The sequence below is a fragment of the Manis javanica genome, chromosome 2, assembly GCF_040802235.1.
Source record: "Manis javanica isolate MJ-LG chromosome 2, MJ_LKY, whole genome shotgun sequence".
NCBI lineage: Eukaryota > Metazoa > Chordata > Mammalia > Pholidota > Manidae > Manis > Manis javanica.
Genome location: NC_133157.1, coordinates 221026854 through 221040689, shown reverse-complemented (window position 1 = coordinate 221040689; position 13836 = coordinate 221026854). Strand labels below are relative to the sequence as shown.

The following is a 13836-nucleotide window of genomic DNA, read 5'->3' as shown; positions in this document are numbered from 1 at the left end:
ACAGATGGATCGTGTTTGCAGTCAGCCTTGAACTTCCTGCATCCAATTGAAGAAATGATTTTCTTTGGTAATACAACATTTGATGCAGATGGATAGCCAAATTATTGCACAGCATCTGAACGCTCCCCAGCAAAATGAGCAAGACTAGACTCAATTTGACTTGTACAGAGAAGTGCAATAGCTCAAACTAGCCAACCATCACTAACGTTTCTGTATAAAGCTGATGAGTTCAGAGGTCTCTGGGATGTGCAGAGGCTGTGCAATCAGAAGATACATGCTGCCTGTGTCCTCCTTCAAGGCCGGCTCAAATGTCACCTCCCCCTGACCACTGGAAGCAGAACGGTTGGCTGCCAAAGCACTTGCTGTGGACGTCCCCATTTCAGCTCTCATCACCATATAGTACACTTCGACCCCCCTGCCTCCTCGCTAGCACTGATTTGTGGATGCTGATGAGAATCATCGTAAGGGTTTTTATCCTACCCAAAGGGCCTGAAGTTTTGCGGGAAACTTTCACATATAACTTGACATTATAGCTGGCTGTTGCTCTATTATGACAACTCCCAATTTTCCACTTGTTTAGCCTCCATCTCTCCACAAACCCAGTTTAAAGGCAACTTTAGAATGCTGCCTATAGAGTGGCACCGAGTCCAACTCACCGATTACCCTCTGCCTGCTGTCCCATGCCAATGCTGCTGCACGCCAGTTCATCCGCCAGCGCCATGACCACGGCCTGTCCCCTCTTCAGCAGCCAGCTGTCTGTGCTTTCTCTCAGCCCCTCCCGCAGGTGGGGGTGAGGAGGCGGGCCTGTAGGTGTTGTAACAAAGCAGGTTTCTTAATAGACTTGTTCCAGGCTTAACCAATATGTCAAACACGTCCCGGGTCTTGAGGGATGCAGCTCACGGGCTACAGCCTATGGGGTGCAGGGGAGTAAATGTACTGAGGTGGGGTGGAGTAGGGTAATGACCAGCCTCACCTCTGCTCATGGTCTCCTTGCCACTGCAGGCCCTCCCTTTGTGGTCATCTGTGCTTAACCTCTAACACAGTCGCGATGCTCTTTTCTCTCATGGACATTCTGTCTCTCCCAGTACTCGAACTTTCTTGGGACTTTTCCACACTAGATCATCACTCACATCTTAGTAACTGAACGATAGCCAAGATTCATTTTCTTTTTCACAATTTTCCCAGATGCCATGGAAATAAGGGGATGTGGCCAGTCCCATCGGATTGAAGTGAGGAGACGTGGCAGTCCAAGGAAATTGAAAATTAGTAGGACTATGTCTTTGTCTTGCCAATGGGTTTCAGCCCCAGAAAGTTCACTATGGATTCAGTCTGGCCAAAGAAATGAGAGTAGGACATTCTTGGGGTGAAAGGGTTACACCCAACTTTATTCCCATGGTGGGAGGTCAATCACTAAAATCCTGTCCACTCAGAGCGAGTCTGCGTGCAGCGAGCTGGTCTCTGCCTCTGGGCCTCTGTCCTCGCTGCTGCCACCACTCCAGCCTCTGCTCTGCTCTCCTGCAGCCTCGCAGCCCTGCGTGTTGCCCAGAGCACTGGGTGGAGCTCTTTATGTAGAGTCAATAGCAACGTATTGCCCACACATGTGTGTAGTGAGCTAGCTAACCAGGGCCAGGTGAGAATCCTGGCCACAGGAACTTTCATGTTATCCACAGTCTTTCTCTTTCAAGATGAGGGGAAGCCTAAAAGCTGTCCAAGAGCCACAGATTATTCAAAATACCTAATATGTTTATATAATCAAGTAAGCCAGCCATAGTGACTACATCCCAGAAATAGGGAGCAGAGATATGTCATCAATTAAATCTACATGTCTCATGTCCAAATCTCACCTCCAAACCATACAGACCTGAACACACCTTAATTTGTTTTGCATCCTTATTTAGCTGAACTCCTGTTCTATATCCCACCAACTAGACTACAAGTTCTTTGGGCTCAGTGGCAATATCCTATTTATATTTGCATTACCATCTAGAACACAGAAGTCACTTGAGGATCATTATCTGTACCATATACCTTGCTATGTATAAATGCATAGTTATTTTAGCATTTGATAAAACAACTTATAAAAAGCGTACAGAATATTTTATTACCCTACAATGACAGATACATAAAATGAAGCACAGAGAACTTCCCTAGTCAAAGTCAAAGCTGCAATAATTATGCAATCCTGTCCACAAAATCTGTAGCAAATGATTACTCTTTCATCAGGGGAAGCTAAATGTAGTCCATCCATCTATCCATCTGTCCATCCATCCATCTATCCATCTGTTTATGCTATTTATCATAAACCTATTCTGTGCTTATGTACCTGGCCATGTGAAGGTCACTGGGGATAGAAATGAGCAAGAAAGAAACTTATCTGTCCCCTCAAAGAGCCTACAGTCTGTAGGCTATGTATCCTGAAGACAGGGCACCTTCTCTAGCCCTGCCAAGCCCGCAGCATGTTTCTCCCCACCTCGTTCCTGACCCCGCTGCAGTGATGGGCCAGGGAGAACAGAAGCTCCAGTGCAGCACTGCAACCAAGCGCTGACTTTTCTTTGCTGCCGTGCTGCCTGGGACTTTGACCCTGAGTGCAGGCCTGGGTTCCTCTCCTGTCCATTCAACACTTTTCTTTCTGAGCCTGTGCGTCAGCACAAAAAGGCAGAAGGAAGACCAGCCATTAGAACTCCACTGAAGACTTGGTGTGAGAGAAAAAGAAGTGGCCTCGCTTTACAGAAGCCTAAAAATGAGACAGTGTATGCTTACTAAATAATTTGTACAACAAATCAAGGGGATATCTGTCAAATTCCAAAGTAGGAATATTAGCTACCACCAAGGAATGCTCACACCTCCACAGCTGCCCTTAGCAGGCTCTCTCCAAATCCCGTGGTGGTAGTTAGAGAATTTAGTCCACATTGTAGCCATGGCTACGTAAATGCTCTCCATTTGCATGGAAAAGGTTGTGTGTAAATAAATAAAACTTTAGAAAGTAACAAAACATCATATAGGGATTGTTGCTCACCCTTTGCCCATACATGTTTCCTGGGGTTGTTAGATACCTTAAACACACACACACCCAAAATAGAAATTTAGGATTTTTAGAAGAAAATCATAAAATGATTAATGACATCCAGAACTGTCAAACAAATATGACGATCTGGTGTCTTCCATGAAGGGATGTTTGTCACAGTTTAATCTTAGAGTCAGATGGATTTGGCTTTGATTCTTGGATCTGTACTTCATATCATGTCACATTAGGAAGTGACCTTATATTTTTTTGTTTTGGCTTCATTATCTGTAAAATTAGAATAAAAATCCACAGATTTTAAATATTTGATGACACAATTCATGTTACTGTCAAACAGAGTGCATTATAAGTTTTAGGACTGGAATAAAGTTAACTATTGCAGGCCTGTGCTATTCAGGAAGATAATGATACTTAAAGCATTATGACAGCTCAGAGAACATAAGCTGATTAATTTATCCTTTTAGTGTGACTTTGAAAGAGCCACATATGATTTTAAAATGTGAACTTTGTATACATCTGCCTTGATCTGATTATGTGAGGACTTATCCCTTTTAAACGTGTTGTGATCCTAAAGCCAATTACATTTTCCATTTTTTAGGATTCTATTCTGTGGTTAGTGGATAAAGGTGTGGGGAGGAGACACCATCTGAATGGACAAAAAATGTCTGAGGCATTTTTTAGAATGAGGTAGCATGGCCCAGGAGGAAAAGCAGTTGGATAGGGGTCAGAAAACTGGATTAGAATTCTGGATTTTCTGTATTCTTTAAGCATTTGGGTAACATTTCTGAATATCTGATGCCTTTACTTAAAAGGGGAGCACCCATATCATAATGCTGTGTCAGACCAAAATCTAGAGGAAGTGCCTCATACAGTCACTGCTCAGTAAATAGTTACTAAGCGTGTATTGAGATCTGCATGCATGTTCTGTGGAGTATAATTTCTTATCACTCTAATTTTCTCTGTATGCAAATCAGTATGTCTCTGCCTCCATGAGGTAAAATAGATTTGGATAAGTCATTCTGAACATATATGACATATATTTTGGCTATACAATGATTGCAGAAAGTTGTATGTAAGGAAAACATAATGAGCCCATACCTCAGAAGAAATAATAAGAGTTTTGGTGCCTGTTTTCCAGCAGTAAGATGGTAGAGTGAAAGGAGCTGTGTCAGTCCACTTTCTTATCTTCTAAACCGCTCACTTTAAGGAGGAAAAACAAATTGTATTTAGCATCTCTAAGATGTACCCACCTATTCTAGCACTTGTTATTTTATTGTTTCTCTGGTTCTTCTACAAAACTGCAAGCAGTTTTGACAGAACAGGCATGTCCTATATTATAGCCTTGGTTGTGAGGGTAAACACTGAGGTCACACACATGTACCTGCTCCTAGAAGTACAGTTCACCCACATGTGGCCTCTGGCAAGTGACTGAAGCTCTTAACTCCACTGTATTGATCTGTAAGAAGGAGGGCAGACATATGTGTTGAGTTTATAGGGTTGTTACTGGGACTAAGTGAATTTCACACACTTACAATTAAGCCTGGCATAAGGCAGGCACAGCAGTGAGAGTTAGCTACCATGTCATCTCAATATGTCCAGCAAATAGTAGATATTCAAGGATGTTAAGTAGATGAATAAAGGATTGAATGAACAAATGAATACCCAATAGATGCATAGCATCAAGAATTGCAAACACCTGCATTGAAAATCTGAGACAGTTGTATGCCCACACTCCCTCATAAAGGGCCTTCTTCTATGAGAATAAAGAATGGGTTGGCATCCTATGGACTTCGGTATCTTCTGCCTTTGATATTCTAGGATTCTGAGATGAGTATGAGATTCTTTGAATTCATGCTGAGTGTTTTTATGAAACATATGACTAAGCAATTGTCTTTATCAATAGATGACCTGGGTTTTAGGCCAGAAGCTTATAGGAAAGATTATGTTGAGAACAACTATTTCTAGGGAAGTGATTCTGCCGAGTCATATTGAGTGTTGCTCCTGTTCTTGCCTCAGGGAACTTGGATATGAAAAGAGAGCCGGAGAGAAGAAAGCTCTTCCTCAAAAATGATTTCTTGGATATTTTCAATTTCATAAATGCGTTTGTTCCTTCTGGCAAAGCAAAATGAGCAAGCTCACAGTGTGGGAAGACTCCGATCTATTAAATCTGCTCTGATGTGTGGGCAATGGCCTCTCTTGGACCTGGATGACTGTTTCAGCAGCAAGTCTGCCTTCCTGACTGGGGCTGGACAAGCTGGACTGGGGAGGGGCTCTTGAGATGCTGGAGGCTGTGATCTTGTTTGAAGAAGACATCAGGGAAGCAAACCTGACCCTGTTTCAATGACTGGAATTTGCCATGTGGAGCGCCCAGTGAGTGACATGTCACAGCCAAACACTCCACTCCATCCTGGCGGTGGGGGGAGAGGCTCCTGGGGGTGCTGACACCTACTTTACTCATGCCCTGTTTCCTAAAGAGGAAGAAACACAGCAGTAGGTTTTGCAAGTGATGTGTACCTTCTTCTGATGGAACTGATGACATTAAAGAAAAAAGAAGACAAAGGGAAAGCAAAGTAAAACAAGCGAGGGGGGCTTGTGTACATGGTCATGCTCAAGAACAAATGTGGTCTTTCCACTCTAGGAAGCATGGACTTTGGCAATGACTTCTGATGCTAGCCACTTTTCACTTGATTCCCGAGCTTCATTAAAGCAAATCTAGCTTAAGCATAATGTCAGTAACAGCCTTCAAGACAAGGAAAGGGTGTAGTAAATTTAAAACAAATCAGTTTATCACAGTCCACATAAATTTGGGCTTATTGTATTAGCAGCAAGGAAAGGCAGAAGAAAATTTATATTTGGCATGGTCAATTTCTTATTTTAGGAAAAAATCTTTAGTTGTATTATACATCAGGCTTAGGAGGAAAGTAAAGGAGAAAGCTGGCTGCAAGGAATACAGAGACTGATGTTGGGATTGTGCAGGCAAGATTTAACAATTAAGAGGGTATCTATGTTTGGCGCTCAGGGGTAGCAAATATTTAGGAGGTTCAAGAATGTACAGGGTGCAAGTCATTTACTTGGAATGGAAATTAAGAGTAGTTGGAAGCTACTAACATATATAAACAGTAAATTATTCTTTCTACATACTTTCCTCTGTTCCTTCCTTCCTTCATTCTTTCTAATAAACGCTTAGAAAAAAATTTCTAAATGTCAGACACTGCATGTGGCAGATTGCAATTTCCAAAGATGGTCTTACCAATATCTTTCACCCTTAATATTTTTCCTGCAATGTAGTGTTTATGTTCTTCCAATAAGCAGGTCCATCTATATTGCTCCTTTTGAATATGAGCATGGGCCAGTCTTTGAGTCTAGGACCTAATGAGTATTATGTGTAAGAGTGACTCTGGGTCGCTTTTGAGATTTGGCCATAAAAGCTGATACAGCTGTGCCTAACCCATTTCTCTCTCAGGGCAACACTCTTGAAACCCGGTTGCAATGTTGTGAGGAAGCCCAAACCACAGGGAGAGGCCATGTATAAATGTCCTTACCAGCAGTCCCATTTCAGGTATCAGCTAATAACATCAGTTGTGGTCACATGAGCATGCGAGCCTTCACATGATTCTAGCCATTGCGTCGCCTTAGACGGTGCTAAGACAAGCAGAGATGATCTGTCCCCACCAAACCCTGCCTGATTTGCAGATCTGAGTAAAATACACAGTCATTGTTTTAAGACACTACATTTTGAGGAGCTATATTAGCAGTCACAGAAACATTCTATAATATTATGGGATTGCTAAGGTGAATAAAACTCATTCTTCCTTCCCAGTAAGGTATTGTCATAAATTGGACACATAAACACCTAATATTAGTAAAGTCAGGTGAGACAAAGGAAAACATATTCAAGGTTGAATGGAAGTAGAGCAGAGAGAGAACTTCATTAGCTACCGACCCCTATGTCAGATGCTCATTGCTCAGCTGAAAGCACAGCCAGAATCTTGGGCTATGCCACAGTTGATGTGGGGACAGGATGTCTGCGAGACCCTACGCTACGTACTGGTAAACATGGCCCTTAGTAACCTGGAATCAGCCACTGATGAGATATTGCAACCAAAGAGCAAGAAAAGGTGTTTCTCCTATATTCATAAATTGTTTGGAAGATACTGTAAGCATTTTGCCTCTTAGGCCCACATCTAATTGAAATAGGCAATTTTGGATATTCTTTATTGTCTGAAGCTCTGTCAATAGCTGACTGTAAGAATCCACCTTTGCTAGTATTTATGGTGAACCCGTAGGCCATACTTGGCCACTCTGGCATCTAAGTGAGCAGGTGCCATTTTGTGACAGCTCACGAGTTTTGTGGAAACCACAAAACAAATCTCAGGATACTGTCAGGATTTTCTGGGCCCAGGCTCTATAGATGTGTGTGTCACATCATCATGGAGACATCAGCCTTCCAGTTCACTGTCTCGGCTACATTTTAGGGGCACACACCGTACAATTAGCACTCACGCAGCAATGGCAGCTGCGACTCCATTTCCATGAGTCACAGTAACTAACACAAGCTCTTTGGTGTAAGTGGCAGGTGGTCAGGATTACTGCCTTTGCTGTGATGGGCCCACAAAAACAATACTGCTTGGTCTCAGGTGGGAGATGGCTAGATATGAAGATCTCAGCCAAATTTCTCAATAGCCTCAGAGATTTAGGAGGGGATTCTAGTGCACTGGGGTAGAGAAAATCCAAGGGTCTCATGGTGGACAGACAGACTCATTTGGATCATCAACAATCCAGGATTGCATGTAGTTTTAAGTGGTCCACTGCAAAGATTTTGTTCAGATGAACCTGAATTCAAGCTCGTGCTTAGTCATTTACTTGTTACCGAGTCACTCAATCTCTAAAACCCTCATTTAATTCACTTAAGTGCTTCGCTGAGTGCCAGGTACATAAGTTAGTAAACAACAGCAGCTAGGACAACAAACAATACTAATAGCCTCTGATAACACTACAAGAATGTGGTTAATATTGTCATTATTGCCTGGGATGCTGGTAGCTGCAAGTGACATCATATCCAGGTGTGATGCCCAAGGAAGGATCTATATGGGAGAAAGGGATTTGGGAGTAAGGTCTGCACGGGATGGAGTTAGAACTGGGGATGGGAGATCCAGGAGCTACAGAGGTGTTAAAACAGAGACACAGAGAAACACCAACGGCAGAGTATGTAAGGGTGGGGAGGAAGAGGGGGAGCCGGAAGGCTTCAATTTATAGGAAGAAACAAACAGGGAAGCAAGAACCATAGAAAATGCAAATGGGAGTGTTTCACATAGAATCTTAAAAAGAAGCAAACCTGCAATACCTTATATGCTATCAGTCCGGTCCACAGTACTCCATTCCGAACTTTCAGTGTGTCTGGGGACCTCAGTATTGTAAGTGGAATATTTAGCCTAGCTAATAACAACCATAAAGCAAGCAATTAATCCATAATATATTGGAAAGGAGCAGCTTCCCAGTAGGTAGATATTTCCTTAGAAGAGCTATTCATCTTTATGGTAAGTCAGCAGCATGTTAGAATTATTTATCTTGGAATGGATTCTTGCAATTCCTGCTGCTGCCCTTCTCATACCAAGCAACTGTCACACTGAGTGACTAGGTGGGTCTGTTCTGGCTGGAGGAAGGACCCAATTCAAAGGGAATAGGGGTCTATTTCCAAAGAGAGGTGTTTCCTAACAAAGCCCTGTGGGCTTTCTACCCCTGCATCTCTGAGCAAATGTCACCTGATGTCACCTTCCTTCATCTCCTGTTCAGAGGCAATGCTCTGTGTGCCATTAGACATATTCTAAACAGCATGCATAATTACAAGACCCTGTGAATCACTCTGAAAGGAAAAAAATGAAAAAAAGCCTTCCCTACCATAAAGGAAGAAAGGCAAATTGACAATCACTTCCCACACTGGGGTGTGATAAACCTACAAGCCGGATTCTGAGAGTGTCTCCAGATTTCAGTTCCTTGAGTGTGAAGGCATATGTCCAAAATCGGGTATGTTCAGATTTCTCATTGCATTTTTTACCTACAAAGATAGGCAGTTAGAAGGGAAAACAGGGTCTATGGTTGGAGTTTTATTAAAATACGGATTCTGTTAAAACCTGGCTTCTAGCCTAGGACCTGCTTTTAATCAGCTAGACGGTACTTGAGTTTATCTCCTCAGAAGAGAGGATGTGTCAGTTCAGAAGCCACTGATGTTATTACAACTGGAGTCCCCTTTTATTTCTCTTCCATAAATTCAGGGCTTATAGTAATTTTAATAAAGCCTTGAATGGATTCAATTCATGGCAGGGAGCACGGTGTAGTGGTCAAATGGTCACTTCAGAGAGCTCTGATCTTACCTGTGCAAGGCTGAATGTTCAGGGAGGACAGGCTTCAGGACTGAATCCCTGCTCTGCCGCATGGAGCCTGTGATCCCAGTGCCTCAGTTTCCTTATCTGTAAAATAGAAGTGGTAATAATAGTACCTTTCTCATAATATCATGAGGCTTAAATGAATTATATGTGTTAAACAACATCAGAACCGTATCTGGCATGTGAGTGTATAAGGTGTGTGTTAAATACAGCTAAGCATTAAACTCCACACGCTCACGATAGCCATGTAACTTCAGTTTAGGGCATCATTGCCCAGGCCTCCAGGAACAGTTAATGTGCAATGTGTTTACTTCTCTCTGCTTCAGGTCCCCACAGGCCCCGCTAGGTGCCAGCCCTGCCCTTTTGCTGAAATAAATGTAAGCCATCCCACAGTCTGGCCTGATAGGACTTCTCTTGAATGTAACTTATTTAACTCCTTTCATTGCTCAGAAGAAAGCCACATGCCTTTCCCTCGGGCCATGCCAGGGAGCCCGGAGTGAGAAATCCTCCCCATCCAACACACTTTACACAGTTCCTTTCCTTAGTACTCACTCCTGTCTCAACTTTTCTTTCTCTCTCTCTTAAAGAACCTAATGCCACTGTAAAATTTGAGGGCCTAAAGACATCCCACATTTCTAGATATTCTATACCTCTCCCAATCGTGTCTGTAAAAATGCCCTTCCCTCCTCAGAAGGCCCATCTCTCGCTCTCCATCTCACTTGAGATTTCATGAGTAAAAGAATCTTTGCTATTGATTCCCTTTGCCTCCCTGGACAGACCTACAAGGATAAGTGACAGGGATGAGCCTAATTTTGGCCCATTCAGTATTCATTCAATGAACAAATATTTATTGGGCTCTAAGAAACATGTTGGGGGAGATAAGTGAATATAAATATATGTTACATTTCATATAAATGATACAAAATTAAGCACATGATTCCTTTGCATTGTTTTTCTCATTATTTCATGCCTTAATGATATTTGGGTATTGGTCCTTAAAACACTTGTGATGGCTTAAAATATGTCTGCCAACATACTATACTCCTGCCATTGAGAGGTGAGGCCACTGACCCTCCATGGGAATCTGGACAAGCCTTAGAGTCTCAACTGAGACTAACAAATAGAAGATGACAGAAGGGCCTTGTGTTGCTTCTGAAACCGGGTCTTAACAGTCTTACAAGATCTGAAAAGGCCACACAGCTGCCACTGGAATTCCTCGGAAGACTTGCTTCTCAAAACCCAACTACGTGCTGTGTGCAAGCCAAGGAGGAGCCATTTGTCGATGTTGTTGTTGAGGGTCCCATTTAGGGTCCAAACAGGCAGCTAGCATCCTTCAGAAGATTCTGACACACACATGATGTCACATGGGGCAGAGAGGAGGATCCCTGAAGAGCTCTGCCCACACTGCAGATCAAGTGTCTGTAAATGACAGACTGCCGTGGCTTTAAGCTGCTGTGTTACGTGGTGGTCTGCTGTGCAACAGGTAACCAGACCATCCTTGAAGCCATTTTAAATTGTATCCTCTCCTTGATCTGTACTCCACATCACCTCTTTCAAGATATGACTTCCAACTCCAATAAAGAGTCTGTCCCCAAATTAGCTTAAATATTTCCCCCTGCACGTGTTTATGTGCATTTGGGTCTGTAGTAATAGTAGGGAAGGTCTTAAAAGGTCACAGAGCTTTTACCTGGCCATCTTAAGGATGCTTCCCTCCGTAAGCCAATTACTTTGACTCTGAGTAATTGTCCCTTGGAAGTCCTTGGCAGGTACTTGCATTCTGCCGTGTAATGGCAAGAGAGCGCTCTTCAAGTACAAAGAACAGTCTCCGTAACAGCTCTACTACATCCTTCTCAGCTTAATACATCTAAGCCTCAGTTTCTCAACTTCTAAAATGGTATTAATCTAACCGACACGTTTCTGAGAGCTTATATGGAAGTGCTTTGAAAGGAGAAAAATGCTATACAAATTTTAGATATTAATGGAATTGTTAAAGGTGTACTTTTCTTAATGGCAGGTTAGCAGTATCAAGGGGGTAATTTAGGGCCACTGATTAACAAATTAACTAAATAGGGGCTCCAAAGAGACCACTGTGTTTTTACTGTCCCAGTCCAACGGAATAAGAGCCGCAGGTGCAGATCGGCTGACGAAAATAAAGTTTGGTTTGTATTAATATGCTAGCACATTTTACTGGTGCTTTTGAAAATAGATTTCTATTTTGATTTGGAAACAGGTGTTTGGAATATATTTTGAAATGAGTTGAACAATGCTTATTCATGAAGAGTTGGGCATCTTGTGACAGCTGAAGTTGGTATTAACCATATGCTGAATTTCCATACCAGGCCCACTTATTTGAAAGCCACAGTGATTCTAAAGGTGTCAGTAATTTAGTTATTATCATTAGCTCAAGACTCCATGAGACATTTTAATTGCAAATCATAATGACAGAACATTTATAACACTGTTCATTAATACATTATTTAATGCAAACCTATGAAAAACTTAATTGCTGTTAAATGAAGTGTACTAGATAACATTCTGAGAGATTCAATTTGTAATAAAAATAGGGTTGCTTAGTGTTTGGTGGTTTGGGGCTGTCTGGGGAAATATCATATACAGGAGGAGTCTTTTTTTGAAATATGAAAATCCTTTCAGTATCTAGTAGTTTGGACCATGTGTATCATGAAAGTGATATCTAATAATTCAGAGTGGCATAGTTTTACAAATACAGTTTCGGGAGGACAATTTCTCTACTATAACTTAGCTATATGCAGTTGGGCAGATTACTCACCCTGCTTGAGCCTCAGTTTCCTCATCTGTAAAATCGAGAAACCACATAGTACTCACCTATGGCAGAGAGTGCTGATTGTTCATGTGCATCCCTCTGCCCCGGCAGGAGTCTCTAAGGGCTGTATGACCCTGGGGCACTGAACAACTGCCAAAGCTCAGGCTCATAAGACAATGCAGATGTACTTCCTGCTGGTCTTGGAATCCACTGGAGAGTGACTGGGTCTTTGCTCCCAGACCAGCATCACACTCACTCTACAACTGAGGCTAAAAAGGAAGCACAATGTGGTATATTGTAACCATTATGACAGACAGAGAGAGAGGAAAACAAGGCGTGTGCTTGTTAAAGCCTCCACTGGGAATGACCACACGTAACTTGTGGTCACATTTCACTGGGCAAAACAAGTAAAAAAGCCCTGAGGTCACAGGGGCAGATGAGTACACCCATGACTCAGTGTCTGAGAACATCCTCTTTGACTCCAAAACCCCTTTCTGTTCACTAACAAAATCCCATTTCTGTAGGAAAGAAACACAAACATGCTGGGATAAAATCAAGGGTCCCCTTACTGCTAAAGGGAGTCACATGCTTCCTGTCTTTGTTATTGGCGAAGAGGTGCACTGCTTGTGCCCCATACTCTAGTTTGGCTTTTCATTCTCATGAAAAGATGTACTAAGAGCATCCCTCTTTCCTTTTGGAATAACTGCTTTGTGTTCATGACAAGCTATTCAAACAGGCTGCTGAATCCTCCCTGTGGAAAGATAAATGAGGGGAGAAACAAGTCTATAGCAATTGGACTCTCTCTCCTTAGACTTAGTACTGCTTGAATTTAAGTACCAATGAACAATAAAAATCATTGGAGATTTTGTGTTCATCAATATGGCAGACCAACCAATAGTGGAAGCCATTCCGGTAAAAATCATCAACCTCTGTATAAATATCAAAATATTCTAAATGCATAGACAAAATTGCAAGAGAAAAAAAACCACACACCACAGGTGCAAGGAGTGAAGAGATAGTTTACAACCAGAGCATTGAGCGTTACAATTAATGCTAAAGCAGCCCTGAGGGGATGGGAGGTGTGGGGTACTGGACCAGTAATAACTGCTCTTACGGGTTCTAACTTGCACACTACATCCAAAGTCTTGGGTTGATCAAAGCAGGAGCTGAGGCCATTGCCCTTGGCCAGAGTACCAATTAAAAATGCCTTGGGATATTCCATTCACTTTCCCTGAGCAACAGCAAGAAGTCTGGCATCACCTAACACTTTTGGTAGTGATAAAGAAGGGGCCTTAGTAAGAAAAAGTAGCTCCAAGCCTATACCAGGAAAACACTCATTAAAAAAAGCTGAGAGTAAGAAAATCATATTGGAGTTGCCAAGGAAAACACAGCTCAGTTAAGCAGTGGATGGAACAATGCCCACCTTCACAGAATAGATACACGGCAAGACCAGCCCCCACAGGGGGCATTGGTTCCCCATTGCCAGTGGGCCTTCCCAGGCAGCCTCTGCAAGTCAGTCCACCCACTCGCACCCCTCTCCCTTCCTCCACAGTGGAAGGTCCTGTCCTCTCCCAGTGGAGGGCAGACAGAGCAGGGGAGTTGGCCAGGTGCCATATATACACACTTCAAACAGAGACAAGAGTTCTCAT

General features: G+C 42.6%; 1 long non-coding RNA gene across 1 annotated transcript; it reads right to left on the bottom strand.

The window, feature by feature from the left end:
* Window positions 1-669: 669 nt before the first annotated feature.
* LOC140845493 (uncharacterized) lies at window positions 670-12450 on the bottom strand. The gene is made up of 5 exons (XR_012124292.1): window positions 12250-12450; window positions 9394-9489; window positions 4404-4478; window positions 4121-4222; window positions 670-804 (listed from the first exon to the last, which is right to left on the bottom strand). It is a non-coding gene; the product is annotated as an uncharacterized lncRNA (long non-coding RNA).
* Window positions 12451-13836: the final 1386 nt, after the last annotated feature.